This window comes from Macrobrachium nipponense, chromosome 47, assembly GCF_015104395.2.
Source record: "Macrobrachium nipponense isolate FS-2020 chromosome 47, ASM1510439v2, whole genome shotgun sequence".
Lineage (NCBI taxonomy): Eukaryota > Metazoa > Arthropoda > Malacostraca > Decapoda > Palaemonidae > Macrobrachium > Macrobrachium nipponense.
This window is the reverse complement of record NC_087222.1, coordinates 18475918-18503199: the sequence shown is the minus strand read 5'-3', so window position 1 is coordinate 18503199 and position 27282 is coordinate 18475918. Positions and strand designations below refer to the sequence as shown.

General features: G+C 38.5%; 1 protein-coding gene across 3 annotated transcripts in view; it reads left to right on the top strand.

Annotated features, from left to right (window-relative positions):
- Positions 1-27282, top strand: part of LOC135204745 (zinc finger protein 300-like) — a 362981-nt gene that overhangs the window by 243718 nt on the left and 91981 nt on the right. Inside the window, exon 2 of one of the 3 annotated variants that reach the window (XM_064234909.1) lies at positions 9263-9421. The exons of 1 other annotated variant lie outside the window; for it this stretch is intronic. The gene's annotated coding sequence lies outside the window, so the exon portion shown is untranslated. Of the gene's footprint in view, positions 1-9262; positions 9422-24835; positions 24934-27282 lie in introns of those variants that run through there. One more of the 3 variants, XM_064234911.1, reaches the window with a different exon arrangement.

Below are 27282 nucleotides of genomic sequence, written 5' to 3'. Positions count from 1 at the left end.
CATCAATATTAGCATGTACTACTACCGTTCTGGTGTGGTAGGCGGTGGCTAATAAGTAGGCCTAACTGAAAATAAATTGGTCATGTTTTAGGTGTTAAGAATGTGACGTCCATTTTGCTTCATACATTAGTACAAATGTATGAGGTTTGTGGTTGAATTTATTTCAGCATCAGTGACTGAAACGTTTGTCTCTGTTCACAGAAATGAACCTGTTCATTCATCATGATTATTCATTGTACTTCATTCATTTCTCATAACGAACCAGATTGGAATATGGAATTAAAATCTTGAAAACAAAGATAAAAAGTATAACTCTCTCTCTCTCTCTCTCTCTCTCTCTCTCTCTCTCTCTCTCTCTCTCTCTATCTATCTTGTTTTTTAATTATCTCTCTCTCTCTCTCTCTCTCTCTCTCTCTCTCTCTCTCTCTCTCTCTCTCTCTCTCTCTCTCTCTTGTTTTTGAATTATCTCTCATCTCTCTCTCTCTCTCTCTTTTATCTCTCTCTCTCTCTCTCTCTCTCTCTCTCTCTCTCGTTTTTAATTTCTCTCTCTCTCTCTCTCTCTCTCTCTCTCTCTCTCTCTCTCTCTCTCTCTCTCTCTCTCTCTTGTTTTTTTAATTATCTCTCTCTCTCTCTCTGTTTTTGTTTTTTGAATTATCTCTCTCTCTCTCTCTCTCTCTCTCTCGGGGCTCGGTCTCCTCTCGCTCTCTCTCTCTCCTCTTTCTCTCTCTCTCTACTCTCTCTCTCTCCTCTTAGTTTTTAATTTTTTCTCTCTCTCTCTCTCTCTCTCTCTCTCGTTTTTGAATTGTGGATTTGCTCACCGAGTGTTGGTTTTATTCATTGTGAATTATGAAAACTGGCAATTTTTTGAGTTTCTACATAGGTACTATTCTCGTATTGGACAATGTAGAACAGAGAAGGAGAACTACTTGTGGTGGATTTTTCTAGGCCTAAGTCATTTTTTACGGTCTTTTACATTTATCCGGTGGCCTCTTTACTACCCGATTATATTCTTGCAGAGTCAGGAGGCCTACATATGTGTCACATGGGGAGACATCATTTTATCTCCATAAAGTCTTCTTATTTCTTGGTTCTGTAGCTGCCGTTGTCTTCAAAGCCATAGGGACAAGATATAGAAAAGACACAGATACTGTTACTCACGTCACACTTTATTAAATTTAGATATAAAGTTCAAGTTGATGTCACAAAACACTTTAAACCAACTTAAAGCTTTAAATTCACGTAACACTAAGGACTACAACTTCGGTTGACCTTACTGTAAGGGCTTATAGTTGGTCAGTACTCCAAGACCACAGAACCAGTGATGAGTACCATGCTAGTAGTACAAGGTGACGAGGTTCAAGAAGCTGAAAACAACAAAATATACAAACTTACTAAAACTGTTAGATAGAAAATAATAAACAAAGAATTGACAATAGTTTGAATATAACTACAAAACACCACATACATAAGGTAGAATATATACAAATTTAAGTAAAGAAATAAACTTACATCTGTGTTACTCCAATATAAGCGAAACGAATTTCCAGAGAAGTGTTCTTAACACTGAAGACTTCTTCTACTGATCTACTCTGTCAGTCATTAAAAACCTTGATCCTAAAGAAACGTTTATTTCCAGAAACTCTTACCTGTTACAGTGTAGTTCCAACACTGATAACTACCAGCACAAACAGTCTGTTCAAGAACTACTCAACAACAATTAACATAAACGAACAAATTACAGAAGTAACAATCCAAAATAGACTAAACAATGTTTACATGTAAAAACGGACACAAAATATCTATAATATAATTTAACCCTCTTCACCAAGTTGAAAAACGAAACCTATTAAATAATGATATATACAATTGGTTTATATAAAAGGTTGCGTTTACATTCTCGGCCCTATAAAATATTTGGTCATCAAAATCAACCATATCTATAAATGCAGGTGATATAAATAACATCTATAATAAATGTAATATACTCTCAAGTCCTTTGATCCACATAGAGGTAACTAATATAATCATTGTTCCTCCTGCAAGGAGAAGAACAAGCTTTTGAATGGGTCGATGGATCTCTGATGTTTATGTGTTTAAGACTACACTTCTTACAAAACCAGTTATGTCCTTTTTAGTGCTGATAACATGAATCATCATCCAGTTGCTCCTGAACTGATTATCATCTTTTACAAGGACAATATCACCAGCCTGAAGGTGCCGCTTTTCCTTATTCCACTTCTGTCTCTTGTAATGTTGATAATATTTTCTTTGCCATCTAGTCCAGATAAGTTAGCCAAGAATTGAACATAGCGCCAACTTTTGTCCCAGATACATATCTCCTTTCCTAAAAAACACCAGGTGGTGGCATCACAACACTTGATTTCTGTTTGAGAAGCTGTGCTGGACTGAGTGGCTGTAAGTCATCTGGGCTATCACTGGCTGAGGTCAAAGGACGGTCATTCACTATAGCATCAACTTGTGAGAAGAGTTCATAACTCACATCATCTAGTCGTCCAGCATGTTCTTTGAAGAGAGGAGTCAAGACCTTTCTCACTGTTCTAATCTGACGTTCCCACACACCTCCCGTATAACTAGCTGTAAGGGGATTGAAGGTCCAGCTGATGCTTTCTTTTGAGAGGAAAGCTTCTGATCTGATCATCAATTATCTCTTGCACTTTACTTCCTCAACTCCTCAGCTCCATGAAGTTTGTCCCATTGTCACACAAGTCTTCTTTACATTTCCTCTTCTAGAAACAAACCTTCTTAAAGCATTTATGAAGGAGAGTGGGTCTAAGGAATTGGCTGTCTCTATTCGAATTGCTCTGGTAGACAAGTAAATAATACACCGTACCTCTTCCTGGTTTGCCTTCCTTCTTTGACTTCCTGTGGCCCAAAGAAGTGAATGGAGCAGCTGGAATTACTTTTTCCAATGGTAAATCAGCCATATTATGGTTTAGGACCGAGTTTCTCATTCTACAAATGACAACTTCTTGAAGAATTCTTTTAGCTGCAAAAGAAAAGGAGATACAAAACCAAGAGGATCATAGAGGGAACGTACTGTTGATAAAAAACCTGCCTCTCCTTGTAAGCGGTTTTAGGTCCAAGCTTGCGGAGAAAGTAAAGTAGTCCTTTTCATATTACATTGAAGACCAAGAGTTTTTTTCTGCATGAAGTATCATAGTCAAGATCCAAATGTTGAAGATCTTTGAACGGTCCTCTTGCTCGATTGATTTCAACACCAGCTTGCTGTTACTCACAAACTTTGTCAGCCAAAAACCTCTTTCTTTCAACGCTGCTGTAACATCTTTCACAAGTCTTAATGCATGCTCCTTCTGAAGGTTCAAGACTTGAAATAATCATCCACATAAATATTAGTCTTAATGGTGCGTTCTATATCTGGACCTTGCTTTTCCTTTGCATGGTCAGCTGCTGCCCTCAAAGCGTAATTGGCGATGCTAAGTGATGATGCTGCTCCAAAGATGTGAACACCCATTTGATACTCTTTAAATTCGCTTTCAATTTCACCACCAGGCCAACATAAGAAACTTAGATATTTATGTTGGACTTTTGGTACCAGATCTTGGTAAAACATAGATTCTATGTCACCCGTCAAGGCCACCCTTTCTACACAAAATCTGATGAGAACTCCAACCAGGGAATTGGTCATATCAGGACCTTGCATCAACTTGTCATTAAGGGAACTACCTGGTATTTAGCACTACAGTCAAAGACTATTCTAATCTTACATTTTTTTTTTTTTTTTGTTTTGATGGTAGACACCAGGCTGTTCATCATACAAACGATCCTCTGGACCTTATAAGCATATCCCATTCGACACTAATTTCTCAAAAAATTCAAATTCACATAATCTTCATCGGTACTTTGGGTTTAGTTTCATTTTTTTTCTTTGCCATTGTGCTTGTTTCACTGCCTCTTCTCTATTGTTTACCAAGATAACTTTATTGGTTCTAAATAGTAGGGGAAGCTGGTAGTGTCCATTAGTAAACTGAATGTTTTCTCCCACTTCTTTGAGGAACTGTTGATCTTCTTGTGACAGACTCTTCACATCAGGAACTCTACCAACATCTTTCTCACTAAAGTCTCTTTCAAACATATGGGTCACATCTGCAGGATGAATACACTCCTTTACCCTTTCAACTTCCTGAAGACAGACATGGCGACATGAAATACTGTTCTTCTCTGAGGAGTATTTAGAATGTAGAGGGCCACTACCTGTCCATCCATGGTGGTAAAGAACTGCAAAGGAATCTTGACCCTTGGCTGGAAGCACCTCTAATGGTTGCAGTACTTTAGAGCAATTACTGCCAATCAATAAACAATCTCCAGATCTTTTCTATAATCAGGAATCAGATCAGAAACATTCCTTATTGAGCAATTCTGGTTTTGGTATCTGTTGATGACTCACTGGGATATCTTGATGAGCGAAGGTTTTTGGTAGATCAGTAGTGTTGTTTCCTTCCATATCTGTAACACACAAAATATTAACTGCCAAAGTATTCACAATACTTACCCCATGCATGGTTTGGAGCTTTAAACATGTCTCTGTTCCAGGTGTACCTATCTGCTCTCATAAACTCTCTGTGATTGAACAACCAGTGCTGCCATTATCAAAAAGGGCATAAGTGTCCAAAACTTATTTGTTTCCTTTATGATATACTTTTACTGTGAGAATAGCCTGTAATATTGTATTTACTTCACTGACATGATTGGTAGTACATGTGCTAACAATAATTTCACTTGCTACTTTGCTAGACGAGATATCATTCTCTTTATGTAGCTTGAATCCTTCAATATGCAATGATGTGAAATGCCTCTTACAGCATGTCTTACATTGCTTCTTTTTCATACATCCTTTAGAAGTATGGTTGAGAACAAAGCGTCCAAAGCATAACCTTCTCTCCTTAAGGAAATCTATTTTTTCTTCAGAGGTTCTTAGCAAAATTCCAACATTCATCAAGATCATGGTTTTTCTTCCACATTGGACATTTCTCTTTCTCAGACACTATTGATGTCTTTCTGTTTTCTGGATTCAGTTCTGCTTGGGTAGCAAAGATTGAACTTTTGTTCTTTTGTTAACAGTTTTTGAGCTTGAAGCCGATGACGCTTACAATCTGCCTCCAAAGGGGCCTGCTGACCTAAGCCTACCTGTGGTGTACCACACTGCAGAAAATGCCTTCCAAACAGCAAAATCCCTCTCAGAAATAATTGGAAAAACTCTGAAAAATTAAGAAGACAAATGATAAATTCTCAAGAATCTGTGACGTAATCAAAGGACTACAGAAATTCCTAGACAGTCTTAAAACTGTGGAAACAAATAATCTTGCATGGATCTGGGATGTGACCAAAGGAGTGCAGGAATCGATAGACAATCGCACAGATAGCCACCAGACTCCTTTGAATGCTGCATCCAGTTTTTCCTCTCCTCCCAGCAACACGGAAGTGCCCCCATCACCTTTAGACCATTCTGAGGGGACTGTTGATCTCCCAATTTTTTCTCCCTCCCCAGTGACTCCGGTGGAGATAGATCTCCGTGATGATTACCAGCCCTCGTGATTCTCCCCACCCTGTCTCTCCCCCCTTCCAACTGCCGATCGTGGATGCAGATGAGAGTGACCATGAGGGGTCTGGTGGCTGGCAGATACAAAACAAGCAGAAAGAAGAGAAGAACATCTCCTTTGACAGCTGGACCGGAGCCTAACATTCTTGTTTCACCTCGCCTAACACCTGAGAAGAGATGTCACGTAGTAATTCACAATCTGCGCTCACCGTTGATGCTAGATGCCATAGTGGAGAGAGTCAAGTTTCTCACTGGCTCTGACCCACTCATCTCTCATAAACTCCCATGCAAAAGTAAACATAAATTGGCGTACAGGATTAGCTGCCTATTTCAACACCTCGACGTTCTTATAGGCAAGAATTTCGGTCCAAGTATATTAGTTTCAAGATATAACTTAATCCGGGACCAACACCCCCAAGGGAACTTACTGACACCCCAACCAGAGCCATTTCCACCACAAGTGCCAGCCAACCGCCCACGGCGAGTGACTGCCCACTCCCCCTGGCTAACCCCCCATCCACCCAAATGATCAGCGCATTCATCTCCCATCTTTGTGAGTGGCCATGGATACATTAAACATAATCTCTTGGAATATTTTTGGCCTCAAGTGGAACATTCCTCTCCTAAACATGTTCTGGAAAAACCTCAAAGGCATCATTGCATTGCAAGAAACGCTCCTCTGGCCACATGACCTTATCATCTGCGATTCAGTACATGAAGACTTCAGAACCTTCTCGACTTCATTGATGTAAGTTACAGATCAAATCGTAGCCTGCTGCCCAAAAGGGGGTCTTTCTTTCCTGTGCGAATTGTTAGACAATATGATAAAGGTGATGACCTAAAGGAGTGACAGATTGCTGGGGCTTCAAGTGACAGTAGGGAACTCTAAAATCCTAATAATTAATGTTTATATGCCCTGGGAAAATAACAGTAATTTTGATCATTACTGCATGATCCTAGGGGAGTTACACAGTATTATTCACGATTCTCCTGCTGATCATATTTGTATAATCAGGGACCTTAATTCTCACCCCACAAAACAATTTTATAATGAACTTACTCACTTCTGTCAAAATCATGCCCTCCAAATTAGCGATGTAATACTCCTCCCTCCCTCCTCTTATTCATATGTACATAATAGAGTGGACACAATTACAACCTCATGGCTGGACCATTACATCACATCTCCACAACTTCATGATTCTATTATGACTTGCAATATCCGCTACAATCTTGTAACGGGCTACGATCACACTGACGCCATTTACAGGTGTCATTCAGTACCCCATACCCCTCCTTACCGTGAACCCCCTAACTGTGACTGCCCACCAGCAGTAAACTGGGATTTTTAAACCAACAGAAAACCAGATACTTTATGGTGACCACGGAAACCAGGTTGCAATCAATAGTTCAACCGGCAGATGCCTTACTTTGTACTAACACAAATTGTAGAAATGACCACCATAGGAGGAATCTGAATGAATTCTATTCGAACATAATCTCCGCTATGCTTGCTTCGGGCAGGGCTGCCTATAGATTGACTGGGTTAAAGATCTGTATACATAATCACGAGAAATGTTTTTACTGTGAAGGCAAAATGGTAGCCTGAGGGAAGGACACCCTGCATTACTAATGAGACAGGCAAGAGCGCAGTTCAAACTTGCTCTAAGCACTGCAGATTAAATGAAAAACAACTAAGAGCCGATGTAATGTCTAGAAACTTAGAATCTGGTGATTATTCTCGTCTTTGGAAAGATATCTAGTCCTTAAATCCCAAAACTAAAAAGCTATCACAGAGAGTAGGGGAAGCAGTTGGAGACGAGGCTATCGCAAGTATGTGGGGAGATCACTTCAACAATATCCTGAATTACATAAATGATCAAGATTCCTGAAGGGATGCAGATAACCTCCTTACTGAAAACATTCAATTTCATTTTGCAAACTGTATTACTTCATTTAACATCAGCGATGCTATAAACAGCCTACCTAATAATAAATTGCCCGGCTGTGATGGTCTTCCCGCAGAGGCTTTCAAATTCTGTCATCCGATTATTTACATTTTGCTAGGTGCCCTATTCAATGCGTGCATAATTCACCAGTTTCTTCCAGACTCCCTACTCGTAGTTCACTTGATACGATTAATCAAAAACAAGCTAAAGGAGGCAGCTGATCCTGGCAACACTACCGGCCAATTGCAATCACAAACAACAATCGCATCAAAGATACTTGAGTCGGTTCTTCTAGTGAGGCTTTCTCCCCTTCTACACACCACTGACAACCAGTTCGGGTTTAAAGCAAACCACTCAACTGACACTGCATCTACATACTGAAAGAATTGTTGAATTACTACCACTATCATCAGCCTCTCCTGTTTTCCTTTGTTTTGTAGATGTGAGAAAAAAGCATTTGACAGAGTAAACCACATGAAGCTCTTCCTGAAGCTGCACAAAGGAGGCACACCCCTTTATCTACTTGGCATTTTACACACAGCAATTCTGTGTCAAATGGGGTAACATATTATCGTACACCTTCGCTCCCTAAATGGGCTTCGGCAAGGGGGCATTCTCTCTCCTTACTTGTTTAATACATACACAGATGCCTTGAATGTCAAAGTGAACTCACTCCCAATCGGATGCACTGTCAATGAAATAACTATAAACAACCTCTGTTACGCCGACAATAAGGCTCTGATTTCCCCATCAGTGCAAGGTCTCCAACGACTCATCATCACTTGCGGCCAATACGCAGAGGAATTTGATATACTTTACAACGAAACCAAGACCCAGTGCATGCCGCTGCTCCCAAAATCGCTTAAGCATATTACAGAAGCAAATTTTCCTCGGAAACCATCGGCTGGAATTTGTGCATGAATTTCTGTATTTATGTCCCATCATCACGGGACGACCTAAAGGTACGGCAGACATAGAACAGAGGCGTCATAAACTATGTGCAACTGGCAACATGATTGCAAGGAAGTTTGCTCTCTGTCACCGAGACGTGAAACTGCTGCTCTTCTGCTCGTACTGCTACAGTATCTATGGGTGTTCCCTCTGGATGAACTATACCCGAGAGACCATGAGACGTATCGCTGTTGTGCACAATGACATTTTGAGACGCCTCACAAACGCTCCCCGCTACCACTCCGCTACACAGGTGTTCATAGAAAACCACCTGGACAATTTAAAAATCATTGTAAGACGAACAATGTCCAGTCTGGTAACCCGAGTGAGAAACAGCAGCAACTCGCTCATACAAAGCATCCTAAGGAGTGAAGCAAGTAGAAGATCTAAATTGTGGGAAAGATGGGAAAATGAGGCATTTGTCCCCTAAAGGACTTAATCTTTGTATTGGCAAGATGTCATCTGCAGATTCTGTCATTATTATTATATTTATGGCTGATATTTTACTTTATTATTATTACTGTGAATACTACCTAGTCAAAGTTTTTCTACATTCAATTTTTGTATTTAGCCCTCTGGACCTGACTACTGTAACCACCTAAAGTCTCTAGTTGAAATTTAAGTCACATAATCTGTGCACTAACTGTTATAACTCTCAATGCCTTTTTTCTCTCACCAATATCATTACTGTTATTACCAGTATTATAATTACTATCTTTTATGCTACCTCATTATTATTATTATTATTATTATTATTATTATTTTTTATTTATTTTTTTTTCAGGCTTTGAATAATTATTTTGAAGGGCAAACTTGCTGAATGTTGGGTCGTTTGCTGCCTTTGCCTTTATATAAACAAATTCAACCAAATCTGCAAAATCAACTCCTCTCTTTTCTTCCCTCAAATGTCCAGCCAGGCCAGGCTACACCACTTGTTCCGAAGGTATGTAGGAAGTTTTTTAACAACTGCTTGAAGGTTAGGAAGATGATTTAGTACTTCCATGTGTGACAGGTTGGTTATTGCATGTCTGCATTTAATAAGGAATAAAGGAAATGTATATAAGCCATGAGGATCTTTTATGTTTCAATGCAGACCAAGAAATAAGTTTCTTAATATATGCCATTAAGACCTTGTAGGGATCGCCATACTCTTGACAAGTTACTGATCCAAGTAGTACAGTTTGTCAGCATCATCCGAAGCATTTGGGGCAATTCTGGCATCAATTGCCATCATGAAAGTGGCAAACTCATAGGATTACCTTTAAATTTTGGTACTTCTATGCTTGGAAGCAACACTGCTGCAGTCATGTGCTGCTATGTCTTCAGGAGCATTTCTTGTTGGTACTGTGGTTGCATATCAAGATTTGGCTTAGGGATAGAACTACAGGGAACGCTCGCTTTCAACTGAGGAGTATCTGCTTTTGTATCTAAAGGTTGTGGTTGGATCGGCTCTATATTTGGATTCAACTGGGAAGGAGTATCTTTTGTCATGATATCCAAGATTTTGTTAGCTTCAGCATAAACTCTTTCTCTTGCTTGAGACATTGCAATTTTGTTTCTAATTTTAATTGCTTTCTTTTTTCTCTTCTCTTGCTTAAGTCTGAGCTCTTGCTCTTCCATCACTTTTGTTTTTTTCTCTCATAGCATACTGAGCTATCAACCCTGCCAGTGTAGCTTTCTCTTTGAGGCGAGCAGATCTTACTTTATTAAAATTAGATATAAAGTTCAAGTTGATGTCACAAAATGCTTTAAACCTACTTAAAGCTTTAAATTCACGTAACACTAAGGACTACAACTTAGGTTGACCATTACTGTAAGGACTTATAGTTGGTCAGTACTCCAAGACCACAGAAACAATGATGAGTACCATGCTAGTAGTACAAGGCGACGAGGTTCAAGAAACTGAAAACACCAAAATATACAAACTTACTAAAACTGAGATAGAAATTCCATAATAAACAAAGAATTGACAATAGTTTGAATATAACTACAAAACATCACATACATTAAGTAGAATATATACAAATTTAAGTAAAGAAATAAACTTACATCTGTGTTACTCTAAGTTACATCCAATATAAGCAAAACGAATTTCCAAAGAAGTGTTCTTAACACTGGAGACTTCTTCTACTGATCTACTCTGTCAGTCATAAAAAACCTTGATCCTAAAGAAACGTTTATTTCCAGAAACTCATACCTGTTACAGTGTAGTTCCAACACTGATAACTACCGGCATAAACAGTCTGTTCAAGAACTGCTTAACAATTAACATAAATTAACAAATTACAGAAGTAACATTCCAAAATAGACTAAAAAATGTTTACATGTAAAAATGAACACAAAATATCTATAATACAATTTAACCCTATTCACCAAGTTGAAAAACGAAACTTATTAAATAATTATATATAGTTGGTTTCTATAAAAAAGCTCCATTTAAAGGTTCCATATGGATGGAGGCAGGCGTCCTACTCAGAATAATAGTCTGATGTAGAATCTTACTACAAAACTCAATAGTTTTATCTGTCTTTCTGCGGTTAAAGAGAGGTGAAGGAGAGAGGGCCTAAAAAAGGTCTGAAAAATGTGTTTCGCATTGATTAACTATACAGGAATTATAGGAGATGATATTTATGCTTGATTTATTAGAATGAAAATGTAAAAAATAAGTAATTTGCATGTCGGACGGTAGTACTGAACAATGATTCCTGATAAAATAGAGCTTATTTATTTTCCTTTCCCCTTCTATTTGCTACTCGTTTAGAATTGACTTGCTCCATTGGAGGCAAGTGGGCCTCATTGCAGTCCATGGCCTTGGTTAGACCCTGAATGGGGGCTTTGGGGGGCTGGGAAGAGCTGTGAGGAGGAGGCTTTGGGTGAATGGGAACGAATTTATTTAGTTGATATTTTATTGCGATTCTAATTGTGGATGAATGATGAGGGAATCTGGGTGAAAGTTGCTTCTTTGTTAGGAAGGAGATGAAGTTCACGTGAATAAGATATCTAGTGAACACACTTCATTTCTACAGCGCTTTGTGAGTCTTCATGTGGGCCTACTACAGTGGTCAGTTAGTTTTCTGTAGTAGTTAGTTTCTCTACAGACAATGTTCATTTATTACCTGGTTAGTATTTTAGGCCGACATCCGAACCTGAATTTCCGGTCTTGTGCTGGGCATGGCACTTTGTGATGTATTTTTACAGTTGACATTGATCAGATGTGTCAGATTAGGTGGCATTTTAACTCTCTCTCTCTCTGTCATGCATACGCACACGCTTCCACACATATGCATACACTCACATTTACACAAACATGAATACACACTCACACTTATACACATGCATACACACACTTACACACACATGAATACACACACACTTACATACACACTCACACTCATGCATATAGACATGTATACACACTCATACTTGCATACACACTAACACATAGACATTCAGGCACACACACAGAATAGGCTCTAAGTAGAAGGAGAAAGTCTTTTGGTAGCAACAAAAAACCGCTTTCTCTCTCTCTCTCTCTCTCTCTCTCTCTCTCTCTCTCTCTCTCTCTCTCTCTCTCTCTCTTTGAGTGTGTAGCACAGGACAATTAGGGTTGAACCCAGACATTTCGATCAGTAAGCTGATACTCTCAGGACGTGCAGAGGTTAACCCTCTTACGCCGGAGCCCTAAAAATCAAACGTCTCCCGTATGCCGGGCCCGGTTTGGAGTGAGCGCGGAAGTGGAAAAAATAATTTTTTCAAAAAATTACAGCGCACGTACTTTTGAAAGATTAAGAGTTCATTTTTTTGGCTCCTTTTTTTTTGTCATTGCCTGAAGTTTAGAATGCAACCATCAGAAAGAAAAAACTGAAAAAAATATCATTATCATATGTAAATAATGCGATATATGGTAGCGAAAAAAAAAAATTCATACATAATTGTATTCAAATCACGCTGTGCAGAAAACGGTCAAAGCTAACCAGTTATTTTTATTTGCGTTGTTATTGTTACACTAAATTGCAATCATTTTGATATATAACTACATTGTAAAACAATAAAAGCAACACCGGAAAAATATTATCACAAAATGATGTACGAATTCGTAACGCGCGGACGCAAAAAATATTTTTTTCAAAAAATTCACCGTAAATCACAATATTGTTCTAGAGACTTCCAATTTGTTTCAAAAAATTAAGACAAATGATTGAATATTACGATACTGTAAGAGTTTTAGATTAGAATTGCAGATTTCGACCATTTCGGACGAGTTAAATTTGACCGAATGTCGAAATTTTAATATATATATTTTTCATATGCACATATTTCGAAGATGGAAAAAAGCTACAACCTTCAATTATTTTTTTATTGTATTCTTCATGAATTTGCGCACATTTTGATATATGAAACTCTATAAAAGGCTAATATGAAAAGGAGCAAATATTAGAATAATGCCATGTACGTATTTCGGAGACTTGCGGCCGCGAATCGGCGCGCGGAGTGAAGGTAAATATATTTTTCAAAAATTCACCATAAATCACAATATTGTTTTAGAGACTTCAAATTTGTTTCAAAATGAAGAAAAAATGAAGGACTATTACTAGGCCGTAAGAGTTTTAGCTTACAATTGCGTTTTTTCACAATATTTCGGTAGAGTCAAATTTGACCGAACGTGGTTTTTTTTTTTTTCTATTTATCGTGATTTATATGCAAATATTTCGAAAAAAGAGAAAAGCTACAACCTTCAATCATTTTTAGTTGTATTCTACATGAAATTGCGCACATTTTCATATATAAAACTTTATGTACAGCTAATTTTAAATGGTGCAAACATTTCGACAATCGCACAAAAAAAAATTCTGATTTTTTCGGAAGAGTTGCCGCGCGAACGTATTTTTTTTTTTTTCATAAATTCACCATGAATCGAAATATTGTGCTAGAGACTTCCAAGTCGTTGCAAAATGAAGGTAAATGATGAATATTACTAGAATATAAGAGTTTTAGCTTACAATTGCGTTTTTCGACCATTTCGGTAGAGTCAAGTTGACCGAAAGTTGAAATTTTTGCACTTAACGTTATTTATATGAAAATATTTCAAAACTGATAAAAGCTACAACCATGGGTTGTTTTTTGTTGTATTGTGCATGAAATTGCGCACATTTCCATATATAAAACTTTATGTAACGGCAAATTTAAAAGGGTGCAAACATTAGGACAAATCGCACGAAAAAATTTATCGGAAGAGTTATCGCACGAACGTAAGGAAAAGTTTTTCATAAATTCACCATAAATCGAAATATTGTGCTAGAGACGTCTAATTTGTTGAAAAATGAAGGCAAATGATTGAATATTACTATAATATAAGAATTTTAGCTTACAATTGCGTTTCTCGACCATTTCTGTAGAGTCAAAGTTGACCGAAGGTGAAATTTTTGCACTTATCGTTATTTATATGAAAATATTTCAAAATTGATAAAAGCTACAATCATGAGTAGTTTTAGTTGTATTGTGCATGAAATTGCGCACATTTTCATATATAATACTTCATGTCAAAGGATAATTTAAAATGGTGCAATAATTATGTCAAAGTGACGAAATAATTTCCGAGATGTGCTCCACTGATACTTTTAGTGGCGATAAGAAAGAAATTCGCGCTTGCGCGCCTCTGCGTAACGATTGTAAACAAAACAACACCTTGATCCGTGAACTCCCAGCATCCCCAAGGCGCGTGATACAAAAGTTTTCGGCTGGTAGGCCTATAAGTATTTTTCCTTTTTCCGCGAATTTTTAAAAAAAACTTTTTGAGCCGACGTATGATACGTCCAATCGGCATACGGGAGACATTTTGACTCGACGTTAATACGTCCAATTGGCGTAAAAGAGGGTTAATTACCAATAGGAAGTAAATCCCAAAATTCGTAAAAAATCCCATGACACTTTTTCCAATAATTATTGAAAGAAAATGGCGGTCAAATTGCATTTCTAACTTTTTTCTCGGTGTTTGTTTAACCCTTAAACGCCGACTGGACGTATTTTACGTCGACATTTTTTGTCTCTCGGGTGCCGACTGGACGTATTTTACGTCGACATACAAAAGTTTTTTTAAAAATTCGCGGAAAAATACTTTTAGGCCTACCAGCCGAAAACTCTTGAATCACGCGCCTTGGGGGATGCTGGGAGTTCACGGATCAAGTGTGTTTTGTTTACAATCGTTACGCAGGCGCGCAAGCGCGAATTTCTTTCTTTGCCGCACTAAAAAGTATCTGTGACACATCTCTGAAATTATTTTGTCACTTTGACATAATTTTTTGTTTTTTGTACATTTTAAATTAGCCGTTACATAGAGTATTATATATGAAAATGTGCGCATTTTTATGTAGAATACAACAAAAAAATACTCATGATTGTAGCTTTTATCAGTTTAAGATATTTTCATATAAATAACGATAAGTGCCAAAATTTTTTCAACCTTCGGTTGCAAACCTTTGACTCTACAGAAATGGTCGAAAAACGCAATTGTAAGCTAAAACTCTTATATTTTAGTAATATTCAATCATTTATCTTAATTTTGCAACTAATTGGAAGTCTCTAGCACAATATTTCGATTTATGGTGAATTTATGAAAACACTTTTTCCTTACGTCCGCGCGGTAACTCTTCCGAAAATAATCATACATGCGGATTGTGGTAATGTTTGCACCATTTTAAAATTAGCCGTTACATAAGTTTTATATATGAAAATGTGCGCAATTTCATGCACAATACAACTAAAAAAACAACCCATGGTTGTAGCTTTTATCAATTTTGAAATATTTTCATATAAAAAAAAAATGATATAAGTGACAAATTTTCAACCTTTGGTCAATTTGACTCTACCGAAAATGGTCGAAAAACCGCAACAATTGTAAGCTAAAACGCCATATTTCTAGTAATATTCAAGCATTTACCTTCATTTTGCAACAAATTGGAAGTCTCTAGCACAATATTTCGATTTATGGTGAATTTATGAAAAAAATAAATTTTCTTTACGTCCGCGGCGGTAACTCTTCCGAAAAAATCATACGTGCGATTGTGGTAATGTTTGCACCATTTTAAATTAGCCGTTACATAACGTTTTATATATGAAAATGTGCGCAATTTCATGTATAATAAAACAATAAATAGTTGAAGGATGTAGCTATTCTCATTTTCGAAATATTGCATATAAATCACGATAAATAGAAAAAAAACCACGTTCGGTCAAATTTGGACTCTACCGAAATGGTCGAAAAAACGCAATTGTAAGATAAAACTCTTACAGTCTAGTAATATTCAGTTATTTATCTTCATCGTGAAACAAATTCGAAGTCTCTAGCACAATATTTAAATTTATGGTGAATTTTTAAAAAAAAACTTTCCTTCCCTCCTGCCGCGCGGATTCTCCGCCACAAATCTCCGAAATGCGTAAGTCCCATTCTCGGAATATTTGTTCCGTTTCATATTAGGCATTTCATAGAGTTTTATATATGAAAATTGTGCGCCAATTTCATGTAGAATAAAACGAAAAAATATTTGAAAAGTTGTAGCTTTTCTTATTTCCGAAATAATTGCATATAAAATAATATATATAAAAAAAAAAAATTTGACATTCAGTCAAAAAAACTTTAGCTCGTCAGATATTGTCGAAAATTGCATTGTAAGCTAATATTCTTACAGTATAGTAATATTCAATCATTTGTCTTTATTCTGAAACATATTGGAAGTCTCTAGGACAATATTTAGATTTATGGTGAATTTTTGAAAAAAATATGTGTTTACGTAAGCGCGTTACGAATTCATGCATTATTTTGTGATAATATTTTCTCTGTGTTGCTTTTATCTTGTTTTACAATGTGTTATATATCAAAATGATCGCAATTTAGTGCACATTACAACGAAAAAAAAAAAGTAAACTTGTTACCTTTAACTGTTTTGCGCACAGCGCGATTTGAATACAATTATATATGAAATTTCGTTTTTGCGCTATCATATATCGCATTATTTATATATGATAATGATAATTTTTTTCATTTCTGATGGTTGCATACTAAACTTCAAGCAATGAAAAAAAAAGGAGCCAAAAATGAACTCTTAATCTGGAAAACTAAGCGCGCTGTGATTTTTTGAAAAAAATATTTTTTCCACTTACGCGCTCACTCTCAAACCCCTCCGGCATACGGGAGTCATTTTTTTATTTACCGCTCCGGCGTTTAAGGGTTAATCAAGTCTAAAAAGTTGTGTTGACAGGTTGTAAGTTAACTAGTTCTCATGTTTAAAAATTCGTAGAATCCGATTTCGTTAAGATTTTTGCCGTTACACTTAAGCTGGGGTTGAAACTGTGCAAGTAACAAAAGGCTTGAATAAAAGGGGACAGTATAAAAGAACATGTTTGTGGAACATAAGACCTCCATTATACTATATATGTAAGAAGTGTTTACATAATAAAAATATGGAATGTTAGTCCATATATATAAAAGACTAAAGCTAAAGAGGTCAACCAGATTGCTTGCAGGAATGTGATCAGATCAGAGCCGCTAAGATGACGTATACCATAAAGTATGTAGGCTTAGTTGACATGCCGTCACCTGTAGTCATTCAATTGTTTATAAACTTTAGTCCAAGCTTCCTGCTTGAGACAAACACCGTGACCTATAGCTCAAGCGGCCTACGTGATTAGTAACTATGTCATCTGATTGTATGTTCGTATGTAACTATGTCATCTGATTGTATGTTCGTATGTTCGAGCTACTGTCTGCTCCTTTATGACTTGTAACCGAGATGGTAGACAGGACAGAATAGAGTTAGCCATAGTCATTAGAAGACCTGTACCTCTTTACCTAAGCTTTATCATGTAGAGAGAATAGAATTAGCCATCATCATTGGCAGAAGCAATCAAGCTATCGTCATTAGAAGACCTGTACAATCATACCTGATCTTCACCATGTAATTTCAGAAGAATATATGTATTTTTATACTTCGTGGTTTCTACTAGAACCTCACCTCATAACCGAATCATCATGAGTTTAACAAATCGTTGTCATAACCAAAGAAGATAATACCGACTTCGTAAGTGATCTACAAACCCCAAGACACTCCCATGAATATGGAAGTGCAATACCAACCAAAGACTTAGCGTAAGATTATCGCAAGTTCTAACATTACCTCATAGGGCGCCTTATATACGAGGCAACAGCCCTAAAATATACACGTCACCCTGCAGAAGCCCCCTCAAGAGAACTTCATTTGGACCGTAAAATTCAGGAGGATTTGGATATCAAGGCACAATGCCGATTTTGGGCAAAAACTATCTCTGCAAATATTAAGATATTTAGGAAGACATATCCACATGAGTACAGCTTAGTAGAAACGCTGGAAATAGTCAATGCCATTAAAAGTAATTCTGAACTACGAAATGATAATTGGGGTAGGGAAATCCTACTTTGGCTAGCCGATGTTATTGACCTTGTTGCAGTAGATAGAGCGTTGATCATCGTACAGTTACAGATATTTTTTTTAAACCTAAAAGTTCCAAACCAGGAACTAATGAACAACAAGTCCGAAGGCCAGATGATGATAAATCAAGATATTTCTTGACACTGTGTGAACATTTAGAGCAGAATGATGACTATTAGTACTGTCTGGATGAATTGATGTCCGTTGTGAACAATTTTGAAGGAACTAGTACTGTAGTATATAGTAAGAAACACCTTGAAAGGAAACTCGAAGAACATTGTGGTCATCAGGAAACTATAACTGATATCAGTGGAAAGAATGGAGTTCTCTGTTTCAGTCACTGCGTAAAGGAGTGTATATATACATGCCCAGAGGAAAAGCGGTCCTGCTGACGAGATTCAACTAATGATTTTTCAAAAACAGTCGCTGAGATTATTCGAAATGATATTTGTTCGCAACCTCATGAGTGTCATTTGTTTGTCCCTCCACCACAGCGCGTCTATCAGGAAGTAGTGAGCTTGTTCCAGAGTCTCTTAGGTTATTGATAGATCGGATCTTGAAACGTAAGGAAGATGACAGTAACATTCAGAGGGAGTCTGTCAGCTTCAACACTATATATAATTGTGGCAGTCCGACCAAAGTCACTTCTCCCCAATTCAGATAAGGTTAAGTTGTTCATCCATACAGAAAGTATGGATCATGAGTACTAATAGATATACTAACTAATCTACGATTTTTGTTCACCATATAGAGAAGTCTTGAATGATGAGGCATCGGTAGCATTAAACACTTCTACAGTAGTCAGTCCACAATCCTATATCCATGTGGGACAATGCTGATTACAATGTGGCAATTTTAGATGGTCATAACATGATCCACTCAATGGGAGGAATGAGGTGAAATTCGAAGTTGTACTTTCTTTTTACAAAAACAATGTTAATAAATCAGCTCAGACACAAGTTCCTTGGACAGAAAGGTTAAATTATGCCACATCATTTGGCCCACATGGACTATTCAAGGTCAAAACATACCAACGACCCGAAGTCCGTGGTTATTACTCTGATAAAAGCTGAAGGATATCGAAATGCCTAGTGTCACAGACCAAAGGACCAAAGGACCAAAGGACATTCGATCTGCTCTAATCGACCTTGACATTTATGGTTGTACAACTTTTGGCCTTTCCAAGATCCCTCTTATCCAAATTGGGAAGGTTTAATGGACAGAACATACAGCAAAACATGATCATACCAAAACTGAAACCCCAGTAATCCATCTATGTACAATTGACACTTGCCTTCTTGCAGCAGAGGAAGGAGAGAAGAGTGGTCAGTCCACAACAATGGTTACCTTTGACCAGCCACTGTGTATGCTAAAGGATGTGAAATTATTCTTGCTGCTGATCCCAGTAACCCACTTTCACAATTAACTATCCATCTTGGAGCTATTGGAACCATAATGGCAAGGTGCACCCTTTTGAAAACCCATGGGAAACAATTTATGTTAAGAGTAGTGTTTTCACATGATGAACTGGACATATATGCCCCCAAAGTCTACATGCACATTTCTTGACCCAGCAGACTTTAGGGATACTGCTTTTAGAGTCAGTCAGTATTAATGAATGTCGAAAAACTTAATTAAAAGATTGCTATTTATTTGTGATTGACAACTCGGAAAGTTTGGATGAAATGCTGAACTCTGTTGCTATTGGAGATATTGTGTCATAGAAAGCTTGAGGCACTTCAATCATCTGGAAGAACAGAAAATTTGTGGGTGTGATGTATGAAGCTTGGTGGAATTGTCAAGTTGTTTATTTATGCAGAACGTTATGGTGATTGGGATCATATTTACAATGTAAAATTTGTTACCTTATTTACATGCAGCTGACCACCTGAATTATGCAAAGTCTGCTCAAGTCTATCTTCAACACAAATGATCCAGGAGGAGTTTGAAAAGTTTACCACACTGGGATACTTCACACTGAGAAGATCTGATAAATTTTGGTCTGCAGTACACTCGATAAAGCCACAATGTGACTGATATGACTTACATTCAAAAAATTGGTTTTCATTTCATAATCCAGTCAATAGATCATCACCTTTTACTAACGTCCATTTTAACCTATGGGCAAACTTGGTGTTGAGGAATAGGGATGCAGTCCTGAATCGCGTCACCAGGTCTCTTGGTTCAGAATCGGCTTTGGTTCTTAGGATCAGACCATTACTGGGGGTCTACCCTAGAGAGTTGGTAGGTGCTGCGCTGGAGAAACGGAGAGCTGAAGGACAGTGAACCATCTCACTACCACCAGGCAGTTGCGAAAACCTCTGGGACTTCACGTACAACTGCGGACTAAACCAATGAGTCAAGATAGCTCTTGTTCTCGACCCTAAAAAGTCTTCCTTCCAAGGGAGTAGGTGCCATGGAAGTACCCAACAACTCCTTCTTTCTCTCGAAAAGAGCACAGCCGTGCTCCTTTTAACCCTTCTTTCCCATGTGAAGGGATGTAAGGGAAAGAAGAAGAAGGGGAAACACTAGGGGGCAGCGTTGCCATCAAGCTGTCTTGGGTTGGGGTTGGGGTTGCCTATCGAGCCATTGGGCAAAAAAAAACTTTGTAGCAATATGGAGCAGAGGACCTGGGGTAGTAGATGTCCCTCAGGAGGGATATCTACTTCCCTTTGAGTCAAGGCCACGTCTCATCAACTCTCCAGTCCATCTTCAAATCTACATCGCTGGTTTCGGCCAAGGATCTGGCACTGAAGGAAGAGGTGCATGGCATGCAGAGCAAAGAGCTGTGGAAATCGGGCGAGATCTGTCCCTGGGTTTCTACAGTTGGCTCTTCTTAGTAGAGAAGGCCTCGGGGAGGCTGGAGGCTGGTGATTGATCGCTTTCCTTTGAACCAATTCATTTGCCAGACTCAGTTCATGATGGAAACGGCAGACTCTGTGTTCACTTAGATCAGTGGATCTGAAGAATGTATATTTTCAAATACCCATTCATCAATCCTCCAGAAGGTACCTTCGCTTTATCCTCGATGGGACACTGTTCCAATTCAGGGCACTACTCTTCTTGCTCTCAACTACCACTCAGGTGTTCACGAGAGTGTTTACCCTTGTTTCAGCTTGAGCCCATTCGGTAGGGATACATCTGCTTGAGGTATCTCAATGATTGGCTAGTCCTGGCAAGCTACCGCTTGCAGTTGCTATAAGGACAGGGATAACCTTCAAGAGGTTTGACATGATCTGGGGATTATGAAAACTTTCGAGAAGTCAGATCTCATTCCCAAGCAGATGATAAAGTATCCTGAAACAAATACCATACGAAATGTTAACTGAAATACTCAAAATCAACTTAAAAGATTATTCTCTCCCTTAGTGATTGGCAGAGAGAAAATGTAACTGAAATCCACGATGTTTGCTGAGAATAAATATTAAAGTTGGCTTAAAGAATATTGTATCCGTCAAAAAAAAAAAAAATTTTAAAATGAAACAATATCCTCGCCTGCCAATGATTAAACCTAACCGAAATATTGCTTGTATATTCTCTCATGAGTAAAAAAGCACCAAACACAAAATGTAACTCAAATACATGAAATTTGTTGTGCCTAAATTTTATTTAATGTTGGCCTAATGAACTTTGAAATACCCTTGTTTTCTTTGCTGAACTGAAATTGGAAGCATTCCAATTACTGCCTCTTTACCAACAATTGCTTTATCCTCAATTTATGGAAGTGTAAAACTATTAGTAGCAAATGATTTTCTTAAATAAGAAATCTGAAATTCATCATACGCATCTAAATTGCTGGTTAATTTACCTACATAATAGACTTAGCTGCATTTTACTGGATCTATTCCAACAAGAACAAAGTCTCACTACTCGAGAAATTTATCAATGAAAACCAAATTCTCTGTCTCTGATCTCCTCTTCCAAGTTGTCAAAACAATTATTGTTTAGCTCAGCTGTCAAGAGATCTTCAAGACGATGATGAAACTCTTCATCACTGGTTTGGTCCTCTGTGATAAAACTTTTTAGTATTTTTTCTTGCTTTTTGATTTTTTTGCCGTTCTTGAATGCTATCTTGTTCCTAACTTTCAGTTTCCTTCTTGGCTGGAATTTTTGGCTTTCACTTCTGTTTTCCGTCCTGTTTACATTCAAGCTTTTTTGGAGTGTCCATTGCAATCATGCATCTTCCCTGCTTTTGCTTTTAACTGTCTCCTTTCCTCTCGTTTCTCTCTCCTGCTTTTGGAAATGGTCGAATATTCTCAGGAGAAAACTGCTGTTGTGATGATGATGCAGGTTGTTGTGCTTGTAGGTGGTGAAAACCCTCCTGGTCAACCCTGTTTCTATCTTTCTTCACATAATCATGTTCTACCTGAACCACCCTTTTCTCAAAACTCTTGAAGCATTCGCTAGGAGGGATGATTCAGACATGTCCGAATCATCCCTACCCTAGACCGTCCAAACTATCCCTCACAGATCATAACCATTTGATGACACTCTCAGCCCTATGTCCTTTGAGATTACAGGTGGGTAACAGCTACATCTTTGTCATACAGATTCACACCCAAACTGATCATCAACTTCCTTATTATATTCACAACACCACGCCTAATGATTCAAGCGTCAAAAATTACTAGGAAATGAGAAAAACCACAAAATTTACCCTCTATACTAAAGTATATGCCATCTCTAAACCAAAGTCCATGTGTCAATAGTAAACAAACTCTCGCTATTTCACATGCTTTTTTGGAGCTGAGGACCCCTTACACTTTCCAGGAATGTACTGTCCGGACTATCCCACTGTCCGAATCATCACCACTCTCCCCTACTCCTCCATAGGAAAGAATGGCACCAGTACCTTTCACCTGAGTGTTCACAAAGTTAGTGATATTGGCCCCTCCATTGCATTTTGCAACCACCTGTTAGTTACTCAGGTACTGAAAAGAGGGGTTGGGTCTAATCAGACCACTTTCACTACTTTCTACCTTCAGGATTATAGCCCCTTTATAAACCTAGGACACTTTTTCCTTGGGACACCTTTTCCTGGAGTGGTCAACAAGTTTTGTAGTTTACCCAGCTCCTTTAAAAGGACAAGGTTGTATCTCACCTTTGTGATCGGTATGAATATGAATGAAAGTGTGAATTGTGAGGGTGAATGTCTCTCATCTTTCCTCTTTTCATTCCTCTCTTTTCCTTCGTGAAGAGAGTCATGTACCATCACAAGCTGGAACTGAAGTCCTGTCAGGTAAGATTGTAGGCAGTCCCCAGTTATCGGCGGAGTCTGTTAATGGCATCCAGTTTTAGCGCTTTGTTTATCACAATAAAAAATTGGCAATTTATAGCGCTATAACGGGCCGAGTTTTGGTTAAACAGCGCCACAGCATACCTAAGAGGTACCATTAACCAGTTATCAGCGCCATTAACTGAAACTCGGCACCATAAGTGGCATAAATTGCCGTGTTCCAGTTAATAGCGGTTTTCGTTTATCAACACCCTGCTGAGAACGGAACCCCTGCTGATAACTGGGGACTGCCTCTATATGATAGAGTAGCCTTTCTATATTTCTTTCCCTAGCAAGGGGCGAATGGGGGCCTGACATTAGACAAACGCAATTTGGCTGAATGTCTCTGACAATAAGTCCCTAAGTCTTCTGCTTTGTCGCAATTGGCATATAGGCCACTGCAATGATTCAGAATGTTTTTTCAGACAAACACAGTAGTTTTTTGTCTTCTATATATTTTTTCTAATTCATAAAATGTTTAAAACCCGAATTGGAGTGAATGCTAAAATCTTTGCCTGCCCTGATAGCTCTGCTTCCAGGGTAAAGAGAAGAGTTCCTCTCTGAACCAACCCTCGCAGTGACAAGAAGTGATTCATCAAGCAGTACATCCCTGTTTGTTGACACAGCTAAAGACTTCCAGCCTTCATTACAACAGGAATCAGAGGACCATCCATAACCTAGGAAGTTATCTTTTCCTCTATATAAATGTGTTGTCTTCCATTTTATATGGGCTTCATGTCTGAGACACACTCAGTGTTGTGGCGTGTTTTTGGCCTACTTTGAAGCAAAGATAATTATATGAGAAGAGCCTCTTCCTCCTTAGTTTTCAGAGGTTTTTTGTTATTTATGCCCATTCTGCTATCGGACTATGGGAGGCATAAACGATCTTCGCTTCTTATCATAGTTTTTATATAAGTTTACAAAATGTCGAAATTTTCAATACCTTGAGACCATTTTTAGTGGCCTGGCATGGCATTGCGGAAGGAGGCATTGGATGTTCTCCTGTTATTGCTTCTCCATTTCAGTAAGGTGTTGAGTTTGAAGAGCCAGGGTGTACAGTGTACCTGGAGCACCCATCAGTCTCAGTGGATGGGTCATGACTTTATTTCAGTGTAGGTGTCAGGGCAAGGGTGGGCACCTATCATACTTTGCTAACCATGGGAGCATTCCCCTTAAGTAGGAGGTGACCCTTGGCACTACCACCACTCCACTATGAGTTAAGATGACCACCAACCAGAGGCAGTAGCTATTCATCTGCATAGCTCTCTAATAGGAATGACAAGCTTTGTTTTTTCAATGCTAGCAACAACTTTTCTATTTCAAATTACAAGACTTAATGCTTTGGAGTAGAATATGTCCTTGATCCCACCTCCATTCACTGTGAAGTCAGCATCAATAACCAAAACTTCGTCCATTATGGCACCATAAATCACTGAATTTATGGCGCTAGATGAGCACCATAGAACCAGATCGCCATATACTGAGTCTGCCAATATACCTTAGAAATGAGTGCTAAGGAACCATTTCACTGGGTGACACAGGTCATTGCCGAAAAATAAATTTTTCCTACTGTATTGTGTATAGTAAACTTCTATGTTTTAATGAAAATCACTTCTCTTTGCCACAGATAACCTTTTTTGCTATAAATGATCACTGGTAATCTGTGAAGGAACATGTTTTCTATGTATCGAGTTAACTTTCCTCAATAACATACTCTAGGTGAGTGATATAAAAGTGAAGTAATTACAATAAGAGAGTGTCCCTATATTGAATCTTGAGTCACTTAATGACACAATTGCATTGTTGAAGACCCAGGGTGTGAGTTATTCACGATGCACTGACTGACATTTTTGGCAGCTTTCATCTTGTTACTTTGAGCTTTTGTTTTAAATGTTAACATACCACAAACTACAGATAATCTGTTGTTCCTACACAATACACAAACCCTCGGCCTTTATCATAGGAATTGCCTTCAGCAAAGCCATTAAACTTTTAACAAGGTGGTTCGGCAGTTAACTACTGAACAACCGGGTCAGTAGAGTGTCACTTTACCTTCAGCTGTGGATGTGCTGCATACTGCCCTCGTCCCTGCTTGCCGTTTGCTTCACTTTGTTTGCTTTGCTAAACATTTACCAGCAGAAGTAGATTTAATAATTATAGGGCAGTTGCAAAGCATTGTCCGAGGTTGGGATTTTTCATTTATTATTTTTAATAATAAATGAAAAAGGCATTGTCCAATGATGAAACTCCAGGATAAAAGCAGCAAATGAACATGATTTCCAGCAGAGGAACAGTACACACACTCGAGACCAATATCATAGCATGTTATGAGTTAATGGTACAATCCGAGTTAGGAGAGCCAACACAAAGAGATATCCAACCATCTACTGCATTAATCAACTATCACCTCTAAATACACCCTTATTACATATTTCATATTTTTGCACTTTAATGTTAGGCGAGCAGTATTTCATTTGAAATTTGCCCTTACACTTTGGAAATTACCAAGAGGAACATCTGAGGCGAGTCCTTTGTTTTCCTTCCGGTATTTCCTCTTCTCTTTCATCAGTTTATTGGACGAAGAGAGAGGGGGCCTTGTGGTGTTGGTGTTTGAGGGATCTCCTCTCATTTCAGTGGCGGAGGAGTTTTCCTTCTTTTTGTAATCATATTTTCTTTATTTTACAGGCTAACAGAGGTGATAGTTGATTAAAGCAGTAGATGCTAGGATATCTCTTTGTGTTGGCTCTCCTAACCTCGGACTTGTACTTATAACTCGTAGCATGCTGTGATACTGGTCCTGTGATTATTAAATCTACTTCTGCTGTAAATGTGCCTCATCCTGTAGAAGTAGTTTTGCAAAATTTGGAAAAGTCGAGGAGGAAGAGAGCTCGTCAAGTGTAGTCATCTTCCTATTTTTAATCATCGTATTTTCTTCAATTTTTTCTCCACTCCATTCGACCTTTAAGGCTCCCTGCCGAAGAAGAAGGTAGTCTCCCCCTCTAAGAAGTTTTTGTTAGGGTGGACTTCTGAGGGTCTGCCTCCTCTGTCGTCATTGGCTCGCCTGTTCCTTCTGGAACAGGAACTGTCACGCTGTCCCTAGGGTCTGGCATGTCGGGAGCTGTAGAAGTGCAAACTTCAGTTCACACTTCTGTTGCTAGAAGTTCTGCCCTTAAGACTAGATCCATGCCTGGGCACTCATTCATGAGATTCCCTGAGTGCATGCAAATCTACGGATTCGTGTGCATCTAGAGTCAATGACACAGAGTTCGCTCACTGTCACGACTCAGACCACTGAGTGGAAAGAAGGAAATTAGTCGTTCAGGTGACATGCCTTGCCTGTGATCACTCTCGTGGTGATCACTCGGTACCCAGGGTTGACGTGACAGTCATGCAGTTGACCAGTAGGGAGTCCCCCATTCAGTCCTCTTGAGAGGTTTCAGCCTTAATGGGGACTGGAACATGTAGGAGGATGGTATTGGCCTACGCCAGTCACTCCACCCAGGCCATGGCGACCAGTCTCAATGGTGGCAAACGTTTCTCTGACCATTCGAGAGTTTTTAAAGTATCCTTAGGAAATCGTTTTTCCTAGGCAAGAACTCTCTCTAGACTCATCAATGCAGTTTGATGGCAGCCTGCGATTCACTTCTCTGGCTAGTTTTGCTAGCAAAGAGACCGAGAGAACCGTTCATTCCTCCTCACTTATTCCTCTACTTCTTATGGTTACACCGGAGAGGGGCAAAGTGAATAGGAGGGATCCTGCAGAGTATTGTCTGCAGAGTATTGTCTGGAGGATTCAGCATCAACATTGGAGGACTACATTCCTGGAAGGATCTTAGGGTCCCATCTGATATACGTCCACATCATGCTGGAAGGATCTTCTGTCACTGACGGAGAAACCTCTCACTGTCTTGACATCTGGTGTTTAGATTCTTAGGATTTGAGCACCTGGAGACTATGTTCTCCCTAGCTTTTTCGCTCCTTTGGACAGATTTAAATTTATTGTCCCCTATGGGTTCTTGCATTTTGGGAGCCTCGAGTGTTTATTCTGTGAACTGTTTCTCACCAATC